Source organism: Lithobates pipiens, unplaced genomic scaffold (assembly GCF_037356315.1).
Source record: "Lithobates pipiens isolate NorthernLeopardFrog02 unplaced genomic scaffold, aLitPip1_a1.2 Scaffold_23, whole genome shotgun sequence".
Classification (NCBI taxonomy): Eukaryota; Metazoa; Chordata; class Amphibia; order Anura; family Ranidae; genus Lithobates; species Lithobates pipiens.
The window spans coordinates 262,411,406-262,436,780 of NW_027507785.1; the positions used below are offsets into that span (position 1 = coordinate 262,411,406).

At 39.6% G+C, this 25,375-nt stretch overlaps 1 protein-coding gene across 6 annotated transcripts in view; it reads left to right on the forward strand.

The window, feature by feature from the left end:
• Positions 1–25,375, forward strand: part of CACNA1E (calcium voltage-gated channel subunit alpha1 E) — a 330,584-nt gene that overhangs the window by 11,860 nt on the left and 293,349 nt on the right. The window lies entirely within an intron of this gene.

Here is a 25,375-nt window from a genome sequence, read left to right on the forward strand (position 1 = left end):
GGCCACTATAGTTAAACGTCAGCTTATTTGAAAACTCTGCTGATGTATTTTTAATTTTTGCCTTATTATCTGTTGAAATGCCAGATTTAACTACAATTCCAATGCTGTAATAAAAACAAACATAAAATAAAATGTCAGATATGATGTGTTACAGATAATCAATTGGCACTGTTTAAGAAAAATTATAGCAGGGACTTAATGTCTGGGGAACTTTAAAATTAATAAATATAAACTTGTAAGAGGCTTATTATAAAGATCAGGAAATTGTTATTTTCAGTTTTACAGCAGTTCACACTACTTTATTACTTTATAAACGTCTTCAGTTTATATTCTCAAGGTAAAATAAAAAAGAGAACATGGTAAAAAAGATGACAAATAGGTGAAAATATAAAAAAAACAAAAAACAAAAACCTGCAAATAAAGAGCGATGGTAAAAAAAATTACAGAATGGAAATGAAAACCTTGAAGAAAGTTCCCTCTCCAGGTTCATTCTCTTAGAAACTTGGGACTGACTGGCTTCTGTTGGACTGGCTACCATACACACAGGCTGAATGTTGGCCAGTTTCTATTAAACTGGCCAATGCCATCTGACATTTGGCCCGTGTGTACTAGGCTTAACCCTCCTCCTTCACAATGCAACTGCTATAAGTGACAGTGTTGGAAGTTCACTAATGTGCTGCAGCATTGTGATATCCCTGAATATTTGGTGTTTTGTAAAGAAAAGAAAGATTTCATTAAGTGCAAATTCACAGTTTTTATTTTCAGACATAGTTTACTTTAATATTTTTAAACATACTGTATATACATATTTTTTACGTTTAATAAAAATGTATTCCTGATTAGGGTTCTAATCCCAGTTGAGTTTATGTTAGTTTTCTGATCATATATTTGGTAAATGAAAAGTGTAACAATATGATTATTTAAAAACATTGCCCCCTAGACTCCAATACCTTTCAGTATTGGAGTCTAGGGGGCAATTTTTTTTTTCTCTTTGGGCTCAGTTTACTTCAGAATTCTCATTTCTTTAGTAATGACCTATGCAACCGCTTCATTAATCTCTATTGCCCAACAGCTGATATGTTAATTCCCTGCTTAATGAGCAGTCTGGGAGGTTTTAATCTTTTTTGAATCTCTATAATTGAATAATCATCCCAAAGTCATAAAATAACCTGTTAACATCTGGCATAATTATTTTATAATGGCGGACTCGATTGGTTATGAATGATCTGTATAGTCATTTTTGGCTTTTGGCGATAGACCTAGGGCTTAGGAGATTTTTTTTCTTCCAAATTCTTTGTAGCACAATCCCAACTTATCTACTCTCCAGGATGCATATAGTATCTTATTTTATGCCAATAAGTAAGGGTTTGCTTGGGCTTTGGGACTTTGTTTATGATCAGTCAAGTTCTTTGGGATGCAGACAGAAGGCATTGGTAAAGTTTGTCATGACAAAATGTTGCATGTATATAAGAAGCATATGAGTTCTTATTTGATGATATGTCTAATGACCTTAGCAATGCTGAACAAGAACCAGAGTCTGTATTTGGAGTAAGGACATACCTCTTTGTTCCTATATTTTCAAGCTGTAGGTAGGGCGAAGGTTTTTACATTAACAAACATAATTAAGATTATCTACATTACGTTGATCATGTGTGCATATATATAAATACATAAATAAAAAAGAAGGTATTTTGAAGTTATTTGTGCATGTTTATCTGTATGTTGTACCACACTTTCACAGTAGTGTGCAAAATGCATGGTATCAATCTACGAATGCAGCTTATGGCTTTATTTAGTTTTTCTTGGATGTATTTGGTACTCCTTTTGAATTTGTGTTGTTTTTTTTTGTTTTTTTTTTGCTTCTTATGTATTTAATTGGTATTTGTGTACTGTCACATTATATATTTTATTTTACTTCTTTCTGTATGCTTTTTTCTTTTTTGAGAAAAAAAAATTGATTTAACAACAAGGCTCATAGGGACTCAGTCTCTATATTTGGACAGTTCCAGAACAGTTAACATGAGTTTATAAGACATTCAAAACACATTTACAGCCCAAAGAACCCTTTAAGACAAACAAAAACATTATACCTTCCTTCCTTTTGACTCTAATGCATTTAAGTAATATGGTAAAATGTGGCTAAAATCCCTTGCTTTTTATAGATATATTATGAAAATAAATTTCCAATTTACCAATTTCTCAATTTATTAATTAACCTATTGCAGAAGTTAAGGTATTCTCATTCTGGCATGTGCTGGCTTAAATGACACCTTGTGACGATCACTTATTGCTAAACTTTCACCATCAGAGCATGGTGTTTTATAGAAGCTGTACGTACACTTCACAAAAACAAAGAGAAACCTTAAAAAGTGAAATTTTCCTATCTTTATTTATTTTTTACTAAATGCATTTGTAGTACAAAAGCCTTTTTGATCTATTGTTTTTATTTAAAAATAATTATTCATGATACTATTTGCCACATGGGTTTAATTATTGCAACTGATTCCCCTTTTAATGAAAAATATATTATTTTACCATATGTAGTTCACAAATTGAGCTTATGTGAATTTTAAACAAGACTGAAAATAGCTGTTGCATGTAAATTGTCAACACGGGACTATGAATAATTTGAATTAGCAATTCATATTGAGATCCAGAAAGATACATCACATATGTGTTTTCAGCTTCTCTGTGTTCACAAAGAGTGGGAAACACAATTACATCTAAAAAAAGAAAAAATGTAAAGGTACTCTTAAAGCTATTTCCTCAAAATTATTTTCCATTTTAACTAGCAAAATGTTTTCAAAAAGAATAAAGATTGGTCTTGTGCATAATAACAATAATCCTAAGTACGTCAGCTTTAAAGTTACTCCAATGCTAAAATTACATATGAAAAAGGGTGGCAAAGAAGATAGTTATAGCTCATGTCTCCTGCTATCTGTACCACAAATCTCTGCTGTAATGAAAACACAAAACACCATCCATATACTCTTCTGCATCCAACACTTCCAGGGGTGTTGGTTTCCTTTCTTACCCAACACTGTAGTTCAGTCCATTGGCCCATATATCATTACTGAGTGTTGTAGTGATGCAGGGGCTGGCTGCAGGAACAACAGACACAGAGGAAGTTCAAGATTGTGTGAGTAATTAGTATCTTTTTTTTCAGGGAGGACTTTAATTTAAATATTTATTTTCATTACATAATCACTTTATGGTTTTATATATACCGGTTGCAATCAAGCCCCTAAATCATTATGATTAGGTAAATTAAATAGGTAGAAGAAAACAATAATACAGGATAAAAGTTTACCACTTCCAGCTTGCAAGGCCTTACATTGGCTGCATTCCCCCTCCTGTTATAAACTCAGGGTCGCTGCATTGACCATTACCTTATAACAGAATGATCTCCCCAATGCTGCTGATTAAAGAATAGCTGTGGTCAGCAGATGACAAGGTTTCCTACAGCTTGTGCAGCTGCTGGCTGTGTCTCAGTGTGCCTCCTTCTCTACCCCACCTTACCGTGTCCTCTGATTCCCACCCCACAATCTTCACTGATGTATTGCAGTGCTTGATTTTGTGTCTTTCTTTAAATTGTTTTATAATTTGATTAATTCAACTCTGCATGGCAGCCCATTGCAATGTGCTGGCAAACATTCTGACACATTGCAATAAAATGCATGCTGCATAATAAATGTTATCTATTAACTCAGTGCTTAGGATTTAGTAGGAATTTGGTAGCCATGTTGTAAGATATGTTGTTTTTGTGAGTGCTAGTAATAATTTTAATAATTATAATTTTAGTCTAATTTTATTGAAAATATAATTTTTCATAAACATTTATGCAGCTACAAAGTCATATGGTTACATCGTTGGTAAGGTTGAATAAAGACACCAGTCCATCTAGTTCAACTTGTGTGGGCATGTGGAAGTCAATACCAATTCCTATATACCTGTGTATTGCATTCATTAAGATGTCAACCTAAGAGTTTTTTCGAAACTATTGACGTTTCCCACTGACACCAGTGATTGTGAAAAGGAGTTCCATATCCTTACCACACTGATAGTATAGAACCCCCTACGAAGATTAAGGTTAAACCGCTTTCCCTCCAACTTCATTGAGTGGCCACATATCGTCTTCAACTCCCTGAATCTTTTTTTTGTATGCTAAAATCACCATTGGGGTATTTGTATTTCACTATCATATCTCCTCTCAAGAATCTCTTCTCCAGAAAGAATATGTTTAATGCTTATAGTCATTCCTCATAACTGAGGTCCTTTTATTTGTTTTATTGCCCTTCTCTGGACCAGAACTTTGTAAAGTGGTAGAAATATAGTTTTATTGTGTAAATACCATTTTAATGCATGTCCAGGTACATATGCTAAGGTCCATGCCAACAGCCCTTAATTTGTAAATTAAGCGGGGAACTGTATCACATGCTTCAGTAGAATCTTTTTATGCTAGCAGTCCTGTGTTTTTAAAAATGGTATAGGTTGGAGTGCGCAAACAATAAAAAGCAGAAAATGTAAAATATCTTTGGGGGTTCCCATCCATTGTGAGAGCTCACTGGGTCACCACAGTGTGATGCTGTCTTAACCCTACATAAACTTTCAAATACAATATCACCAATAGGTGGTTAAAAGCTAGCAGCTACTAACGAGGACTATTGTTGTTTAGCTCATAGTTTATTTAGTCATATCAAAAATACAAATCCAACAAAATAAATGCTACCCTAACCCTCCACCAAATTTTAACATGGCAATGTTGTCAATAAGGAACAACTTCTTCTGAAAGTTGCATATCAGACCTCTGCTCTGTAATTATGAATTTTTGTAATTCAATTCAAACTTTCAGAAGGAGGTGGAGAAATTCTCCCTTTATTGTTACTTTCAGATTTGGGATTTTAGGAAGAATGTATCCCCCTCCTTCTGCAACTTCTGCAAGTTTGAATCTAGCTACATTAATTCAAAACTACAAAGCAGAAGTCTGCTATGAAAGACTAAAGGCTGTGTGAGGTCCAGACCAGTGTGGATGTTCCTTATTAGTGGGACTGCTTCAGCATGCTTAAAATCCTTAAAATCTTCTTCCACTCCCAAAAGTTTCAGCTCCTTCATACTTTCACCCACAGACACCAAACAAACTTTAAATTGTTCACAAAATATTCAGCTACCTGGCTATATCTTTTCAGTTTGATATCTTTTACAGTTTTTGTGAAAAAGCTGTTTAGGTTTAGTGATCATTTAAAAAAAAATCATTAAAATTAGCTCATCCAGGCTTTTGTTGTCTGTTTTGTTTCCATGGTTACCAAAGCTTCTTATACACAGTGATGGGTGGTGGGGGAGAGGACAGACATACCATGTACTGATTTATAATAGAGGAATATGATGGGGCAGTTTTGATGGGCCAGTTTTGTACAGGAAATGCATTTTCTAGTTAACAATATAGTCCTTTTTAAATTTTGGGGAGAGTTAAGCAGTCATCTTTATACATAATAGTATATGTTGGATTGTATTTTTTGATATGACTAAATAAATTATGAGCTAAACCGTGGTAGTCCTTGGTAGCAACTGCTAGCTTTTAACCACTTCCCGACTGGCTCATGTACATATACTGAGGCAGGTTGGCAGCCCTGAGCGAACTGACGTACAGGTACATCGGCTCCTGTAAGCCTTAGCACGTGCATGTGGGGTAAGCCTTATGCCGCATACACATGGTCGGACTTTCCGGCAGAAAAGGTCTGACGGAATCATTCTATCGGATATTCCGATCATGTGTGGGCTTCAGCTGACTTTTTCTTTTGAAAATTCTGACGGACCTAGAAATAAAAAATCTGACCAGAATTGACCAGTGATACAGGCTGTAATTCATATAATTTGCACGGCTGGGGACCTGATGCATTTGGCTGGCGGTCACGATGCCCGCCAGCCACCTGCGATCATGGGCACGAGATATTTACACAGTAATCAGGGCATTTTTATAGCACTGATTGCTGTATAAATGTCTATTGTCCCAAAAAAGTGTCAAAAGTGTTCAATCTGTCTGCTGCAATGTCACAGTCCCTATAAAAATCGCAGATCTCCGCCATTACTAGTAAAAAAAAAAAATAATAAAAATACCATAAATCTATCATCTATTTTGTAGATGCTATGATTTTTGCGCAACCCAATCAATATATGCTTATTGCGGTTTTTTTTTGCCAGGAATCTGTAGAAAAATCTATATCAGCCTAAACTGAGGAATACATTTTTTATTTTTTTTTTAATTTTGGAAACATTGTAAAAATGACCTGGCCACCTAAGATTTAACATGGAGCTCAAAGCTTGGCATCAAAAGGGTTAAAGATCTGCACCTTCACACTATATAGTAGGTGCCTACTGGACTTGTTCAATAATGCTTAAGACATTTTAATGCTCATTCAAGTGGGAAACTTATTTGCCTTAATCCAATTACCAAGGAGTCAGGGGTGCGAGAATTCAAGGCAGTATTCACACACTTGGGGGGTTCCCATTACATGGTGTAAGTGGTGCTTACTGTATTCAGGAAAAAAATGAAAATAAACAGGCTTGGTCCAACTTTGTAACTATCAGTGAGCCAGCACAGAGCAATTATGTGCAGCCGATCTATTATGAATGCATGTAGAGAGGAAGTGGTTATAGAAGCTGGAGGAGATCAGCAGCACTGATTTTTTTTCTAGGAAAAAAAAACATGGCAGTTGTTTATGATACACAGTGCTTTAAGAAACTGTATGCCATGGAGTAAGGGTTACATCAGCCATTCTCAACCAGGGTTCCGTGGAACCCTGGGGTTCCTCCAGAGGTTGCTAGGGGTTCCTTGAGCTGTGGCTGATGAACCCCCTATTTGATGGTGCCTACAGAGTTTAAGATTCAGCATCACTTAGCAAAGCCAGCAGCATGACACCAAATATCTTTTTAGCTGTCTTTAAGGGTGGCATTCTGAACACCACTTTATGGGGGACATTTTGCCAATTGACCATCAATATAAGGAGCATTGTTCCTATTGAGCCCTGATGATTTGGTTTTAGTAAGGGTTCCTCGAGACATGAAAATTTATTTTTGGGGTTCCTCTAGGGTTAAAAGGTTGAGAAAGCCTGGTTTACATTGACTTTAATCCAAATATGTGGTCCTTTAAGCACACACATATGTTCAGACTAGTAGGACATGCATGTGTCTGCTATGCAGTTTTTTTTTTTTCTCAGCTTGATGAATAATTATTTTTCATGAATTAACAGAAAACATTGTGTACCATGGCTTTCTGTGCTAAAACCTAGCACTCAAGATGTAAACTAATTTAGACATCAAACCCACATCCTAACTGCTTCTTTGCACTGCAGGCATCCTGAGATTTATTTCATTACCTCTTCTGGGAATTATGTTGGAGTTTTTAGCAAGAAAGACAGCTCTTCTCATTATAATTGGCCAACTCTAAACAAAATAAGAGGAACAAATTAATTTGCTGCACAGGAAATATTTCTTGGTAAAACACAAAGACAAATGGTATAATACCTACTTACAGACATTTTCCACATAAATAGTTTATTTTGTTATTTATGCTAGCAAGGGTGGATTGTCCAGCTGTTTAAATCCATAGGTTATGGGTCTAAATCCATGTGGTCCGGTCTTCAATCCTATCAATTTGGTATTATTGTTTTGACATTAAGATTCTTTATACATAAAACCAAGGGGTGTTTAGAATAATTTTCAAGCCAATGTTTTTTTAAGTTCAAATCAATTTCAAATCAATTTCAGTTCAAAACATTTCCTTAATTCAATATTCAATATTCATTTCCTAAATTCAATATTTTTGGTACATATAAATAAAGAAGATGTAAACACAAGTGTTCAGATGGATACTAAAAAAATATTTTCAGTTTGTTTAAAAAGGCTCCAAAAATATATATTTTTATATAGCTTTCGAAGTAACCATTATAAACAATCCTTTTTGCGTATAGTTAGGTGGTGCAAACTCACAGGAGCTTGTTGCTTCTGAATATAGAAGCTTGTCTAAGTTCTTCCTATGGATACAGAGAGTTCTTTTAATAACCATGGATACAAGACATTGGCAAGGTGATCTGAAAGTTAGGAAACTTGCAGGCATGTTGTGAATTAGCATGGAATGGCAGCCTGAAATCCCAGCATAGAGAGGTGAAATTGCCACCATTTGCATTGTAATCCCGTAGGTGATTGTTGTCATGGGAAGTGCAATTGACAAAGTCATAACTATATGGATGGAATGTAAATTGCTAGAGTTAAAACAAGACTTCTAAAAGTAAAAGATGCATAAGCAGCCTTACTATTTTAATTTTTAATTTTCTTTTTTGGGTTTACATACACTTTAACTAATTATATCCGATGACCGTGGTTGTATTAATAATTGGGCAATTGAAGAGAATGTTCAGTAATTATGTTTGAGAATTAAAATCTAACTTTAAAATAAATAATGCATAATTGAAGCATGCATGGCCAGCCTTAACCACTTCAACCCCCAGGAGGTTTTACCCCCTAATGACGTGGCCATTTTTGCATTGCTTTAATTGACAATTGCGTGGTCATTCAACACTGTACCCATACATACATATAAATGTATGACCTTTTTTTCCCACAAATAGAGCATTCTTTTGGTGGCATTTGGTCACCTCTGTGATTTTTATTTTTGCACTATAAACAAAAAAGATTTTGAAAAATAAACAATATTTCTTTATCAATTTAGGCCAATATGTATGCTGCTACATATATTTGGTAAAAAAAAATCCCAATTAGCGTATATTGATTGGTTTGCGCAAACGTTATCGCATCTACAAACTATGGGATAGATTTTTGGACTTTTTATTTTTTTTTATTTTTTACTAGTAATGGCAGTGATCAGCAATTTTTAGCAGGACTGCGACATTACAGTGGACAAAATTCAACACTAAGTGAAACTTTTTGGGGACCAGTGACACCAATACAGTGATCAGTGCTAAATAAATGCAATGTCACTGTATAAATTACACTGGTAGGGAAGGGGTTAACATCAGGGGCGGTGAAAGAGTTAAGTGTGCTCCTAGGGAATGCTTTCTAACTGTGGGGGGAGGCTGACACTGGAGGAAAACAGAGATCCATGTTTCTGCTCAGCAGAATCATAAGATCTCCAATTTCCTCCCTGGCACCGTTCTGCCTTTACTCAGAACGATCGGCAGGTCCCGTCGGCCATCGCAGCTGCCGGGCCCGCTGATTGGCTCCTGCTGTGTCAGATCACAACAGGAGCGGGTCTTCGGTGGACCTGGACGAAGCGAACAATGTATAGGTACGTTGTTTCATGCAGCCGAGCTGCCCTGCTGCAGTATATGAGCAGTGGACGGTCCAGAAGCAGTTAAGGTGTAACTAAAGGCAAAACTTTCTTTTTTTCATTATGGATAGAGTAAGGGAGAGTTATAACCCCTGTCAGATTTTTATTTGGCATCTGTGTTCCACTGAGGACATTTCCCTTCACTTCTTGTCCCATAGTGAAAACAGGAAGGAGGGAATCCTGGGGTGTCATTGGGTACAACAGAATAATGCCCTGTACACACGGTCGGACATTCCGTCAGATTTTTTCCGACGGATTTTGGCCCAAACTTGTCTTGCATACACACGGTCACACAAAGTTGTCGGATAATCCGATGGTTCAGAACGAGGTGGCGTAAATCACATACAACAGGACTATAAAGAGGCCAGTAGCCAATAACTTTTGTCTCATAATTTATTCTGAGCATGCACGGCACTTTGTCCTTCGGGATTGTCTACACACGATCGGAATTTAAACGATCGGATTTTGTTGTCGGAAAACTTAAGATCCAGTTCTCAAACTTTGTGTGTCGGAAATTTCCACGGAAAAAGTTAGATGGAGCCCACACACAATCGGATTTTCCAACAACGCGATCTGATTGCACATTTTCCATCCGAAAGTCCAACCGTGTGTACAGGCCAGGGCATAAGGCCGCGTACACACGGGCGGACTGTTCGCCCAACTTTGTCCGCTGAACAGTGTTTGGGCGGACAGTCCGCTCGTGTGTGGGCTTTCAGCGGACAGTTTCAGCGGACAGTTTGACGAACAAGGTTTTTCGGAATTTCCGAAAAACTGTCCGCTGAAACCTTGTTTCAGCGAACAGTCCGCTCGTGTGTAGGCTTGTTCGTCAAACTAAGTTCCGCGCATGCTCAGAAAGGATTTACACGCCGAAAGTTATAATGCAGTGTCGTATTTTTCGTCCCGTCGTACGTGCCGTTCACGTCATCGCGCACGGTTTCAGCAAACTGTTCGTCCGTCGTGTGTGGCCATGTCCGTCCATGCTAATTTTGAGCGGACTGTTTGCCGAAACTGTTTGACGGACAAAGTTGGGCGAACAGTCCCCGCGTGTGTACGCGGCCTAAGTGTATTAAAAGATTTCCCTTCTAATACTGTTCTGGGGACAACCCAAAATTTGGGATTTCCTTTTACTTTCACGTTCAATGATAATGGCAAACAGGACAAATAGAAAAGATGAATCTTCTTAACAAGGGGACAGAAAAAAAACTAAAAACTGACATGTGTTCTAATCCCTCTCTACTGTTTGCCTTTAGGCCCCTTTCACACAAGTACGACTTGTCCTAAGACTTGGGACTGCAAAGTCGTATAACAAGTCGTTCCCCATGATTTCCAATGACTATCATTGATATTAGTACAACTTCAAGTTGTGCCAACGTCAAAGTAGTCACTGCACTACTTTGGTCTGACTTTGATACTACTTCAGCCCATTGAATATCACTGAAGTCGGATCAAAGTCAGATCACCGTTGAGACTGATCTAACTTTGGCATGCGACTTGTGCTCTGATGATCTTGAAGGGGAACTCTACACAGAAAAATGGCATGGGTTCCCCCTCCAAGAGCATACCAGGCCTGGTCTGGTATAGATTTTAAGGGGACACCCCACGCCAAAAAACTGCATAGGGGTCCCCCCAAAATCCATTCCAGACCCTTATCTGAGTACACAGCCCAGCAGGTCAGGAAAGGGGGTGGGAACGAGTGAGTCCCCACTGAACCATACCAGGCCGCATGCCCTCAACATGGGGGTGGGTGCTTTGGGGCAGGGGGCCCCCATCCCACCCAAAGAACCTTGTCCCCATGTTGAGGACAAGGGCCTCTTCCTGACAACCCTGGCCTTTGGTTGTTGGGGTCTGCGGGCGGGGAGCCCATCGGAATCTGGAAGCCCCCTTTAACAAGGGGGCCCCCAGATCCTGGCCTCCCAATGTGAATGAGTATGGGGTCTTCTCCACTCTCTGCTGATGTCTTCTAGCCCTCTCAAGTTCTTCTCCCTCTGTTCACTGTCTTCTGCCTCTGCTGGGTCTTCTCCACTGTCTTCTCCCTCTGTTCTTCTTCCGATGTTGCCTCTACTCTCTCTCTCGTTCTAATGTTGGGTGCGTGGTGTGCCACTACTTATATTGGCATAGGGCAGGGTCACCGGAGGCCCAACCCTTATGATGTCCCCACCCCCTTTCCTGACCTGCCAGGCTGTGTGCTTGGATAAGGGTCTGGTATGGATTTTGGGGGGACCACCACGCCACATGGATCCTCGTGGCCGTTCGCGCCTGTGTGCCTGCTCAACTTTCTATGTGCCAATCTCGGATTTTGCTGGGAATTTTCAGGTGTGCCAAACATTCTCAGAACCGTTCTCTGACAACCATTCAGTTGAAAATATACAGTCTTACACCCTATGATGGCCACTCTACAAGGGGAGCTTAGTTTAACCACTTACCGACCAGGCCATAGAATGACGGCTACAGCACGGTCAGATAACTCTGGGAGAGTGCACAATGACATGCTCCCACAATTGTGCTCCCGCCACTCCCCCTAAGGTATGCACCTGGAAATGTCTGTGACCATCAGGTCTTCTAGACCCAGCCCATTACAGATCGGGGTAAAGGGCCAATGACAGTGGCCCTTTACCACATGATTGTTCTGTCCAATGAGGGAGCGATTACTTGTCAACAAACTGGAGCATGTCTGGTTCAGCTCCTCCCCTCTCCTGGCACCAGTCGATACAGTGTGCAAAGAGAAGAGGGAGGCGATGCAGCAGCGCTATGGGCTGGATCTGAAGTGCCCACAACACTGATCTGTGCCCATCCATGGATCATCCATCTATCCTCATTCATGCTCATCCATTCGTGGCTCATTCATCCCAATCCAAGGCTCATCCATGCCACATTACTGCTCATCCATGCCACATCTATGTCACATCAGTGCTAATCCGTGCCACATCCATACTACATCAGTGCTCATCCGTGCCACATCAGTACTCACCCATGCCACACCCATGCCGCATCAGTGCTTATCCATGTCACATCAGTACTCATCCATGCCGCATCAGTGCTTATCCATGTCACAGCAGTTCTCATCTGTGCCACATCCATGCCACATCCATGCTCATCCATGCCACATCAGTTCTCATCCATGCCACATCCATACCACATAAATGCTCATCTGTGCCGCATCCATGCTAATCCATGCCACTACAGTGTCCATCAGTGCCACTACAGTGCTTCACAAAAGTGTAATAGGTAGACAAATTAGATTTGAAATGTATGTCCCTAGAAGACCTGATGGTGCTCCCTGCATAATGGGCCTCTGTATGTAACCCAGCTGTGGAAAAGTCTCACGCATGTGGTATCACCATGCTCAGGAGGAGTAGCAGAATATAATTTGTGGTGTAATTTTTGCTGCGTACATGCTATGTGTTAGAAATATCTTATAAATTGACAACTTTGTGTAAAAAAAAGTTTTAATTTCCTTTCTAAATTTTCCAAAAATAAAAAAATAAAATCACATGTTCAAAAGACTCAATATGCCTCACAGATTATATATTGGGGTGTTTACTTTCCAAAATAGGGTAAGAGGTAGTCAAGAAATTAAATGTGTAATTTATGCTCCTAGAACACCTGGCAGTGCTCCCTACATGTTGGGTCTCTGTATGTTGTGGCCAGGCTATGTAAAAAGACTCACACGTGTGGTATTGCCATACTCAGGAGGAGTAACAGAATGTGTTTTGGGGTGTCATTGTAAGTAGGCATATGCTGTGCGTGAGAAATAACTTGTTATTATAACAATTTTGTGAAAAAAAAATCTTTATAGAGAAAAGAATTTTGGGAAAACATTACAACTTCAAAAAACTCACCATGCCTCTTAGTAAATATTACTGTCTACTTTACAAAAAGGTGTCATTTGGGGGGTATTTGTACTTTCCTGATATTTCAGGGCCTCCAGAACCAAGATAGGCTGTCAGTACATCAGGTGTGATACATTTTCAGTGATTGGCACCATAGATTGTGGACTCTATAACTTTCACAAAGACCAAATAATATACACTGATTTGGGTTATTTTTACCAAAGATATGTCGCAGTATAAATTTTGGCCAAAATTTTGGAAGAAAAACGTACTAATTTGCAAACTTTTTATAACAGAAACAAAGAATTATTTTTTTCCAAATTTTTGGTCTTTTTTCATTTATAGCGCAGAAAAAAAAAATCTGTGGTGATTAAATACCAGCAAAATAAACCTCTATTTGAGTACAGTGTTGCATGACTGAGCAATTGCCATTCAAAATGTGAGAGCACTGAAATCTGAAAATTGGTCTAGTTAGGAAGGGGGTTTAAGTGCCCAGTGGGCAAGTGGTTACATTTTTTTCTGAGAGCACAGGTTCTCTTTGACTACACCCTGACTTGGCTACCTTCTGTCTTAATATTATTAATTTGTTCTAGTTGGATTGGTGCTTTGCTGCCATACAATTAATTTTGGATTTGTAGCTTAAGCCTGGAGTATGAATAAGTAATCCACTGATAATTGATAATGTCAGTGTTGGCACCATAATAGCTGTTACTCATTTGCGTCAGTTTTTTCTCTTCTGCTTCAATCTCGTGGCAGAATTTAATTGACCTTAAAGGGAAACTATGTTGATTCAGGGTCTATAAATCTTTTAATATGTAATATAATATTGTGTGTGTGTTGATATTTGTTTTGCAAAAAAGCATTTATCATAGGCAGCCCATTGTACGGGGTTAGCAATGAGGTATATTTATCAATGTTTTTTTTCCCCAAGATTTGCACAAATGTGACCCAAGAGTCATACATTTTCCTAAGTGAATCTTATGTAAAAAAAAAACGTGTAAATCACAAGTGAAAATTTAGTGAATCTTGAATAAAAACACGTATGGCTGTTCTCCTTATAGAAACAGAGTAAGTAGAATTTGCTTCCTTTTAGGCTTCATATCTTTAAATAAAATGCCCTCTTGAGCTTGTGTGTGAATTTCAGTCTGAGATACTGAGCTATGTAAGCAACATGTTTTTGTTAACAGAGAGTTATAGAGTCTATAACATATAAAAGGAGCATAGAGCTACTTACTGAAAAACAATTATTTAACAAAAAAAAATATGAAAATGCTCCTTTAACATAATAAATCCATAAAATAACAGTATGTCAGGAGGGATGAGAATTCCAACGTGTTTCACCCTAGAAGCATGTATAGAAAGATTGTAACAGGAAATGCATTGGTAGTCTCATTTCTCTTGTCGTTCTGTTGTTTTATGGATTTGTTACAATAAAGGAGTATTTTGCTGGAGTATAGTCATTCATTCAAGTTCATTTAAAGCAAAGATCTCTGAACTACGGCCCTCCAGCTGTTGTGGAACTACACATCCCATGAGGCATTGTAAAACTCTGACATTCACAGACATGACTAGACATGATGGGAATTGTAGTTCCTGAACAACTGGATGGCCGTAGTTTGGAGACCCTTGACTTAAAGCCTCACCGATGAGCTGAACTGCACCCACTGTGTAAACACAAATTAAAATGCACCCTGTATTTTTAGAAACCACAGAAAAAGATTAATATGTCTGCACAGTTTTTGTCATTTTATGTCCTTCGTGGAGAGATTTCGCCTCTCTCCATGTGCTGGTGCTGACCACAAAGGTGGTGAAGGCAAAATATTCTGGGTGGGGATTCCATTCCAGTCCTAAAGATCAGTTTTTCTCACAATATCTGTCTATGAATTTTTTTTATATGAAACAATTTTCCTAGATGGACAAACTAAAACGGATTCTTTCTTCAGACTGCTCACTAATGTCTAGGGATAGTTTTAGATGCAGTAGAAAGCCTTTCAGTCACAAGAGTGTCTCATGGTAAGAAATGTATCTATGCATCGGTAAAGGTTATGTAAAGTGTTTTTGCTTATTATTAAGTTCAGAAGGAATTAAGAAGTACAAAGTTACAAATACAGTTCTCGCTTTACTGTACAATGTAATCCGCTTAACAACTTTGGATTAATGACTGAATTTACAAAGACTTCCAGTAAGCCTCTTTACAGTGACATTATCTTTCATCCCATTGTTGCGCATCTATTACTCGTACTAATCATTATTGTAATCATATTTCATTATATCCAGGATGGTCTCTTCTCCATAAACTGGAACAAATCTTTCTCTAAGCAATTATACTGCATTAAAGAGACACTGTTAGTTTGCCTCTTCAAGGTAGCGTGACATTGCCTCTTAAGCCGCGTACACACGATCGAATTGTATGACGTACTTAGTCCGTCATACAATCCTACGGACAATCCGGCGTACTTTCTACTGAACGGACTTGGCCACACACGGATACACAAACAGTCCGACGAAAGCTTGCGCGATGACGTACAGCACGTACGATGGGACTAGAAATAGGAAGTCCCTGACACAGCAAAGCACCCTTTGGGCTCCTTCTGCTGACTTTTGTTAGTGGAAGTTTGGTTAGAGACGATTCGCGCTTTTCAGACTTCAGCTTAATTGGTCCGTTTTTTTTTTTTTTATTTATTCTCGAATTGGAATATTAATCATAAGATGAGGATGAATAAAGACATTTGTGATAACTCTGTGTGAATATAAGCAGCAAAGCAACTTCACTTTTCTCGCATTATGAAGAAGAAAAGAATGTGCTATATTAAAAGATCACAAAATTAGCAGCATGATGAATATGCTAGCTTCAATATGAACACTAGTTTTACAAGACAGAACGCTTCCGCCCTGTAAATCCTTTCTGGGCATGCGCCATTCTTAGTCCGTCGGACTAGCATACTGACGACCGTATTGTCCGCTGAAACCAAAGTACAACGGGAAGATTGGTGTGCAAACCGACCTTCTTAGTACTCCGGACTTCACGCTGAAAAAGTCAGCTGAAGCCCACACACGAGCGGATTGTCCGTTGAAATGTGTTTCAACGGACTAAGTACGTCATACAATTCAATCGTGTGTACGCGGCATTAGGAACCCACACACCGGTGAGGTAGGCTCACCCATCCACTTCCCCTTGCTGCTTTACTGCTCCATTAGAGCCCTTGCTCCACTGCTTCCGGGTATGGGGGAGCATATGACTTCCCCCAAGGTGATAGTGCTTTGATCTGACCAGCCAGTCACCGGGCTCAAACTTACACTGACATCTCTTCCTGGGTAAGCTCCAACACCATCTGATACTGGAGCTTGTTTAGAATTGGTTCCTGCAATTCTAAGTTTTTACCTTACATAGTTTTTACCTTACATAGAATACATTGAAACCAGTATGATCTATTAAGTTGGCGCCTTCCCCCTCACTTTCTTTACAATGTTGTTAAAATAAGCTCATGAAAGCAAAATAATGAAACTAAAAGCTATTTTTTTTTTAATTTTGCTATTTTAAAGCTAATCTAATTAACTTTAAATAGTTTGTTTGGACCAAGCATACATTATACTGTGTTCTGTTAGGGGGATGAGGAAGAAAATACTTGAGGAAGAAAATAAAGACGGTCTGAGCACTGCTCAGCCATTCAGAAGAAGCTTTGTAGTGTAATCTAACAAAAACAGAAATTGAAGCGACACAACACTGTTAAGAGGTGGAGATAAAACTTTACTCCAATAAAAGCTGAAGTGAAAATCCAAAGAATATCTGGCACAAAAATGCCCCAAAATGTTTATTGGACCCCTGAAATGCATTGGCTACTCTTTGGATTGTTCCCCTGTCTTTTATTGGAATAAAGTTGTATATTACCCTTTTATTTTATTTTTTTATATTACCCATTTTTTCATTTTTGAAAATAGAAATGGTGTCATTTTGTCCAGTCCTTTGACCCATAAACATCATAGAAATAATTCACAATTTTGGAAAGACTGATCATTTTGCATTTCACTTTGCTTTTCCCTATCTTACCCAAAATCCCATTTTTATTTGTAAAACTACATCCTACTATGAGGCTCTTTGTCTCTACAAAACAGGGGCATTTGGTGGGCATATTTTAGAAACCACAGCTCTTATCCTAACACTGAACAAGCTATTTGAATAATTTTGCAGTTCTGTACGTATGGGTATTTTTCATTGCAGAAAAATGTGTATTTAATATGCATTGGACAAAAATGAGTCAGCAATGTCAGTAGTCTAGACCTTCACAATTAAATTGCTGCAGGCATTACAAAATGTTTTTAAATTACAGCAGCAACTGGAGGCAATAAATGTAATTGTTTTTATTGCTTTTATGAAAAGCATACAAATACATGTAAGCCTAGTAAAGGTAACAGTCTGTACAGTAAAATCAATTTTTTCTTCAAATGCAGTTGTACAGATAGTCAGACTATTAAGACAACTGAGTTGATTTACTAAAGGCAAATTGTGCAGTTTGCAAGTACATATTGCACTAATTTTCCCCAGAGCTCTGATTATGTGGTGAAGCTTCTTTCTGTAAACAATACCCAATCAGGTGCAAGTTAAAAAAAAAAAAACATTTTTGTTTGCACACAATTGGATAATTGAAATCAACAGAGCTTTACCATATTCCATAATTCCCAACATTTTGAGATGGGAATGAGGGACACCTACTAGCAAAAGTATGTAGGCATAAGACATGCCCCCGTCACACCCCCTTAAAGGAGAATTAACCAAAAAAAACGCAAATTAAATCCGCAAGGGTTTTTTTTTTTAACCGAGTGCTGTGAACAAACTAGTCTTCTGCTGACTGTACTCACTGTGAAGGCCTGAAAATAAATGCGCTTGATCTTATGGAGTTGCCGACTGCTTCTTTTATTCAATGACTGTTTGTCTATTGGTGTGTGGGAGGACACCTCAGCTTGGACACCCTGACTGCAAACTTCCAAATTAAGACTTTGTTTCCCACTGATCTGAGCCATACAATCTTTGATTAAATCATATTGCATGCCTTAACCATTTCAGCCCTGAAAGATTTGGCTGCTCGAGGACCAGAGCACTTTTTAAAATTGCCACTGTGCTGCTTTAACTGGTAATTGTGCAGGCATACAATGCTGTACCCAAACAAAATTTGCGTCCTTTTTTTCCCACAAATAGAGATTTCTTTTGATAGTATTTGATTGCCTCTGTGATTTTTATTTTTTGCACTATAAATAGAAAAAGACAGAGAATTTTGAAAAAAATTATATTTTCTACTTTTGTTATAAAAAAATCCAATAAACTCAATTTTAGTCATACATTTAGGCCAAAATGTATTCAGCCACATGTCTTTGTTAAAAAAAAATGTCAATAAGCATGTATTTCTTTGTTTGCGCAAAAGTTATAGCATCTACAAACTAGAGTACATTTTCTGTAATTTACACAGCTTTTAGTTTATTACGGCCTATCTCATTTCTTGAGGTGCTAAAATGGCAGGACAGTACAACCCCCCTGCCCCCAAATGACCCCATTTTGGAAAGTAGACACCCTAAGGAAATTGCTGAGAGGCATGTTGAGCCCATTGAATATTACATTTTTTTGTCACAAGTGAATGAATCAGGGAGACTAAGTCCATGCCCAACACTATATAAAGCTGCCTACACGGCGGACCTGTGTAATGTTGTTGGTGTGGACCGAGAGATAGCTCGATTTAGATTAAACAGGCAGGTTATTTAGTAAGTGGCAGTGTATTTGATATATATATATATATATATATATATATATATATATATATATATATATATATATATATATATATATACTCTGTAGCCTATATCTACAGTGCATTCCGTGGTCTACTGTTTCGAATACACTTCAGGTGGCGTACACAGTATCTAATAGAGTGTGCACAGTGTCTACTACACTTCTGGTGGTGGAAAAACAGTATAAAATACAGTGCAGCCGTAGTACAATTGTTAATGCAGTGCAGGTGGTGTACACGTATCTAATACAGTGTGTACAGTTTCTACTACACTTCTGGTGGTGTACACAGTATACAATACAGTGCAGCCGTAGTACAGTTTCTACAAATTTCTGGTAGTGTTCACAGCATCTAATACAGTGTGTACAGTTTCCACTACACTTCTGGTGGTGTACACAGTAAACAATACAGTACAGCCATTGTACCTTGTCTACTACTTTTCTGGGGGTGTACACAGTATCTAATACAGTGTGTACAGTTTCTACTACACTTCTGGTGCTGTACACAGTGCACAATACACTGCAGCCACAGTACAGTTTCTACTACTTTTCTGGTGGTATACACAGTATCTAATACTGTGTGTATAGTTTTGTAGTGCTCTTCTGGTGGTGTACACAGTATAAAATACAGTGCAGCCGTAGTACAGTTGCTAATACAGTGCAGGAGGTATACACATTATCTAATACAGTGTGTAGAGTTTCTACTACACTTCTGGTGGTGTACACAATATTTAATACAGTGTAGTGTGGTGTAGCAAAACAATATATACATCACGCCACTAAAAGAGGGCAAGCAGCCTTTGTATCTAAGGTCAACAGTGCTGGTGGTGGACATAGTGCATCCTCTGCAGGTGGCTGTGGGGCACACTTGTCCTTTTTTTCTGATGCTGGCTGTGTTATTGAGCCAGAACATGCAGAAGAGTTGGTGGAGTGGATAACAAAGCCCTCCTCATCCTCTGTCACCCAGGCTCAGAGTAGATTTCCTTCAAGTGGCCTATTCCACTGGCTCACTCCTTCTGTATCCCCACCATCATGCAGGAGTCCCCAGAATTATTCGACCACAGTGTCGGGTACATGCTTCTGGAGGATGCGCAGTGATTTGAGGCTCCAATGTTGGTTCCCAGGTTGAGGAAGGGAGTAATGTGACCCTAGAGAGAGGGGGTGCCCAAGAAGGACAAGAAACTGGCAGTCATGTTCCCCCAGCTGCAGCATACTGCCAAGTTTGCTCCAGTGACGAGGAGGGAGGAGATGATGAGGTCACTAATTCTACTGGTGCTTGAATGAAGAGAGGAGGAGGAGGAGGCACAACTGTCCTCTAGGGGGCAGCTTAAGAGCAGACACCCTATTGCATCACACCACAGAGCTCCGCAGGTGCAGGGCACAGCTGTTTCCCCACTGACTTTTAAAAGTTCCTTGGTGTGGACCTTTTTTGGCATGTGTGCAGCAGATCACACTGTTGCTGTTCGCAACCTATGTCTGATGCAGATCAAGCGTGGCCAGAACAGCAGCTGCTTGGGCACCACATGCTTGACCAGACATATGACAAACTGCCATGCAGTCTGTTGGCAACATCACTTGAAAGACCCACATCAAAGAAAAAGGCAGACTTCTCCTTGCTCTTCATCTGGGATCTCCAACCCCACTATACCTCCAGTCCTCTCAAAAACCCGCACTGAGAGGAATGAAGGTATAGCAATAGGTGTCACAAGTACTTGCAGCCAATCTGATAGCAGTATACCACCATCTGATTTTAGCAGGCAAATTTCCCTACCCCAGTTGCTGAACCATAAAAAGAAATTCGGTCCCAGCCATCCACATGCTCAGCATCTGAATGCTAGCTTGGCTAAATTTCTAGCACTGTAACTGCTGCCTTTTCAGCTGATAGACTCTGCTCCCTTTTGTGAATTTGTAGAATGAGCTCTACCTCAGTAGCAGGTTCCAAAACGCCATTTCTTTTGATGGAAAGCCATTCCAGCTCTCTACCGGCATGTGGAAGGCAGTGTTTTGGCCTTGTTGGACAGGGCAATCAGCAGTAAGATGCATATAACTGCTGACTCGTGGTCAAACAGGCATGGGCAGGGACATTACTTTTCCTTCACTGTGAAGGAAGGATGTAGGACAGGGTACAGTATTGTTGGACCTTGTTCTGTCACCACACCTCCAAAATAGTGGTTATTCTGCCACAGCTCTCTCCTCCACCCCGTCCTCTTCTTCTTCCTCTATAGCTTCTTCTGCAGATTTTTCCTCTGAACCAGTGGTGCTTTGTAAGGGTTCAAGGGGCTACACAAGCAGTCAGGCTAAAATATGGCATGAGGTGCTTGAATTGGTCTGCTTAGGGGACAGGAGCCACACTGGGGCAGAGATTCTGTCAGCTCTGCAGGGGCAGGTTCAGAGGTGATTGATGCCAGACCAGCTTCAGACAGGAATGGTTGTATGCAACAATGGCACCAAACTTCTCTCTGCCCTCTGACAGGGACACTTGACCCATGTTCTATGTTTGGCACATGTCCTGAATTTGGGGGTGCAGCGTTTTTTGAGCAGGTATCCAGGCTTACATGATCTCCTGAGGCAGGCCAGTAAAGTCTGTGGACATTTTCGGTCATACAATGCCAGAGCTAGACTGGCTGACATTCAAAGGGCATGCAACCTGCCCACCAGGTGGAACTCAATGTTGACAATGCTGCAGCGGCTGCACATGCAGCAGAGGGCCATCAATGAGTACCTGTGTGAGTATGGCATCAGGACAGGGTCAGGGGAGCTTTGCTTCTTTTCGCCATGCCAGTGGCTACTGAGCAAGGATGCATGCACAGTCCTGTCACCATTTAAGGAGGACACAAGGATGGTGAGCAACGGAGGATGAACAGCAGAACAGCTGGAGGAAGAGGAGGACTTCCTTACCTCTCAAGGCCCCTTTTATCCAGATAGTATTCCTGGGGGCCTGCCAAACACACAGGAAGGAGAGGAGGTGGAGGATTGTGTCAGCATGGATGTGGAGGATAACACTCAGCAGCAGTCTTCAAGGGATGGTTTTCAGTCCCCAGAAACCCAAGGAGTTGTACGTGGCTGGGAGGAGGTTGTTACGGATCATGTGATCCTTAGTGACCCAGAGGACTCAGAATCGAATGCCTCTGCAAACTTTTATTGTTGTTTTTTTAAACTTCAAAAAAATATTTAAAAAAATATATATATTATTCCAGCCAGGGAGGTACATTTTAGAAAATAGGTTTATAAACGATGGACTTTATAGGCATAACACAAGTTTAGATTAAAAATAAATTTATTACAAAAACATGCAAAACAATTGCATAACATGTCATTGAGTATTCACAAAAAATGCCTTGAAGCACAGACAGAGTATTCTATGAATAGAAAATTGCAATAAAATTTCTCACATATGGTTTATTTATTTAAGACAATAATATACAACATTGTTGCCCTAGTGAATTCAATATCACCACACAGCCACCGCCCAAAATTTTAGGAATCCCCACCAAACCTGGATCGACCATAGTGTATATATGCCGATTATGGGAACTGATGTAACATTAAAATGATTGATCTATAGTAATGGAAGGGAGCTTGTCATTGCATAAATAAACATATTCCCACTTACATTTTTAGTCAAAAAACAGTGGGGAAGAATAAGCAGAGAGTAGTACTCACAGTGCAGCTGGGAATTCAGGGAAAAGTATCTAAGTGTCACATCTAAAATCAATCTGTATATATAAATATTAAAGCATATGTAGATGTTAAATATTATTTAATGAAAAGGGCCATGACAGAAAAAGAAAACAAAGGTAGTTTGCTCACCTATAAGGCAACCTCATAGCTGAGACCTTAGGGCAATTGGTAATAGTTGACAAAACCGTTAGAGGGTATTAAGCACAACTAATGTGGCAATGTCTGGATCAGTTAGGGGATCCCCCACTAACTATGCAGCTTCATTATCCATGGTGCATAGTTTCCAATAGGTATCTAATTAAAAAACATGGCAGAAAGAGAAACAGAAGTGAGAGAGAGAAAAAAAAAAGAGAAAAAATAGTTTTTTTTTTAGTGCACATAGTCAGAGAATATATCTCAGGCTGATGAGCACCTAAATCACCCCAGAACAGTAACTAGAGCATTTGGTAGTTACCTTGTAGAGTGAGGTTCCCTTAGGTCTCTGCTCAAATGACAGCACCGGGCATAGTGGGGGCAGCTATGTGATACGCCAGCCCGGGGTGTCTCTTTGTACATCCATCCTGGCAGTGAAATCTACCCGGCACAGCTGGATATAATGATCACTCGCCCAGCCAGGCTCTACTGCGCATGCGAGCCAGCACACTGCATGCATGGGAGCAGGGGGTAGCTCAGGTGCCTCACGCAGCCTCAGAGCATAGCAACAGGAGGAGACAATGCTGTCTCCCTTCTGGAGCTAAAAGCACCGCTGGCAGTCACTCAGTGACTTAGTCAGATGGAGCTATGCGGCCATATAATACAGCCTAAACCACAAGTGGAGTCCAAGCAAGGAAGGGGGGATAAAAGAAGGGCGAAGAAAAAAGGAGAAGGAAAAGGGGGGAGAAGTAGGGGAGGGAAGAAAAGAAGAAAAGGGGGAGGGGAAAACCCTGGAGGGAGCTGTGCAGCAATCAAAAAACAGCAAAGCCATTTAGTAAAAAAAAAAAAAAACATATAAATCAAGTACATTCCTAAGAACATACTTTATCTAAAAGGTAACCATTAAAATAAATTAGTACATAGCCATCTATATAAAAATAGATGCGCATCAATCTATAATTCTAGAGAACTATCATTCTTGAGAATGGGAGGGAGGAGGGGGGCACTTTGGTTAGAGAGGGCAATTTAATTTAATTATTGAATACGAAAGAATTATAAGGATAGTTTAAATATGAAAAAACACAAGGGGGAAGAAAATTGGTGCCTGAAATAGGTGACCTGTTGGACCTCACTCATTTTTGTTGGGAACCAATAAAGATGGGGTCGTAGGGTATAACGTCAGGGATTTTGTCACACTTTTTTTTTTTTCAAAACAAAGTTTATTGTTCATTACAAAAAAAACATATGCATTAGACATACAGGAGAACTTACAATGTGCAATGTCTGGCATCAACAAATTAACTTCTAAGAAGTGTTTAAACAATCAACTGGGTTGAGGAGACATGAAAGCAAATACACGTTATGGGTGGTAGGGTCTTTACATATATTTTTAGTTATAACATTTTCACAGGCCCTATATATCCATACCGTGTTACACTAGTATCCTTTGTGCCATTCAGACAGATCTCTCAGTAGAGAGGTGTTGAGTTGATGGTACCCCAGGAGAGCTTTTATTGTGTTGGATTAGGTACTGGTAGGGGCTCCAAAGTTTATGGGTTTAAGTTGTATTTGTGTGAGTGAATGTCTTTCGGGTCATCCATTGATGGACATTCGATCTTGCCTGTTTGTCGATGCATGAGGCTCACTAGGATCTGTGGCCTGCTCTGTCTAGATAGGCTACAAGTCTGTGGCATTGCGGTCGTTGGACCTCTAGCAATCTCTGAGGGAAACCTAAGCAGGACCAACAGGTTCAGTCCATGACTAAGAATCTCAGGGGGGATGGTGTAAAGGATCTGTCAAGAGAAAGGCTTGGATGGGGATTTTCTTTTCCTGAGATGGAGTTTTGTTGAAGATGGAAGAAATTGACGCGATTCTACCGGGTGATGTATAATACTTGTGTGAATGGGGGGCTAAAAGGGATTCTTACCCACCTGAGATGTGGCAGTTTGTGTTATACAGAGTACTTACAGGGGGGAGTAGGTTAAGAGGAGCACGGGGGAAGTGGAAAGAGGGCATAGGGAGATTTTTTCCGCCTCCTCTGCTTCATTATCATGAGTGGTGGTAGTCTTTTTTGGGAATGGTGGAATGATGTAGGAGTAATTGTGCTAGGGAGAATTCTATTTTGAATGTGGTGATTTGGACCGTGAGGTGGTGAATTTCTTTCCAGAAGTTTTGGATTAGAGGGCATTTCCACCATAAGTAGATAAGTGAGCACTCTTTGGCATAACATCTCCAACAGTTGGGGGGGGGTATCGTGAGGGAAATTGTGTGCAATTTGAGGGGGGTCTTATACCATCTAGAGAATAGTTTAAAGCCATTCTCCTGTGCAGAAACGTTGATTGTTCCTTTGTGGAAATAGGAATATTTTTTTTCCCCATTTATCGTCTGTGAGGTTAATTGAGAGATCTTTCTCCCATTTAGCGCAAGATCTATTGGGTTTTGGGTTATGATCTGAAAAGAGGATGGAGTATATGGTTGAAATCAGATGGCGTTGACGTTCTGTGTTGGTTCAAGCATTTTGAACTGTGTGCGTTGTCTCGAAAAATCTAAGCGGGTTAGGGGGTCGTTGAGAAAGTGTCGGAGTTGCATATATTTCCAGATCAGAAAGGGTTG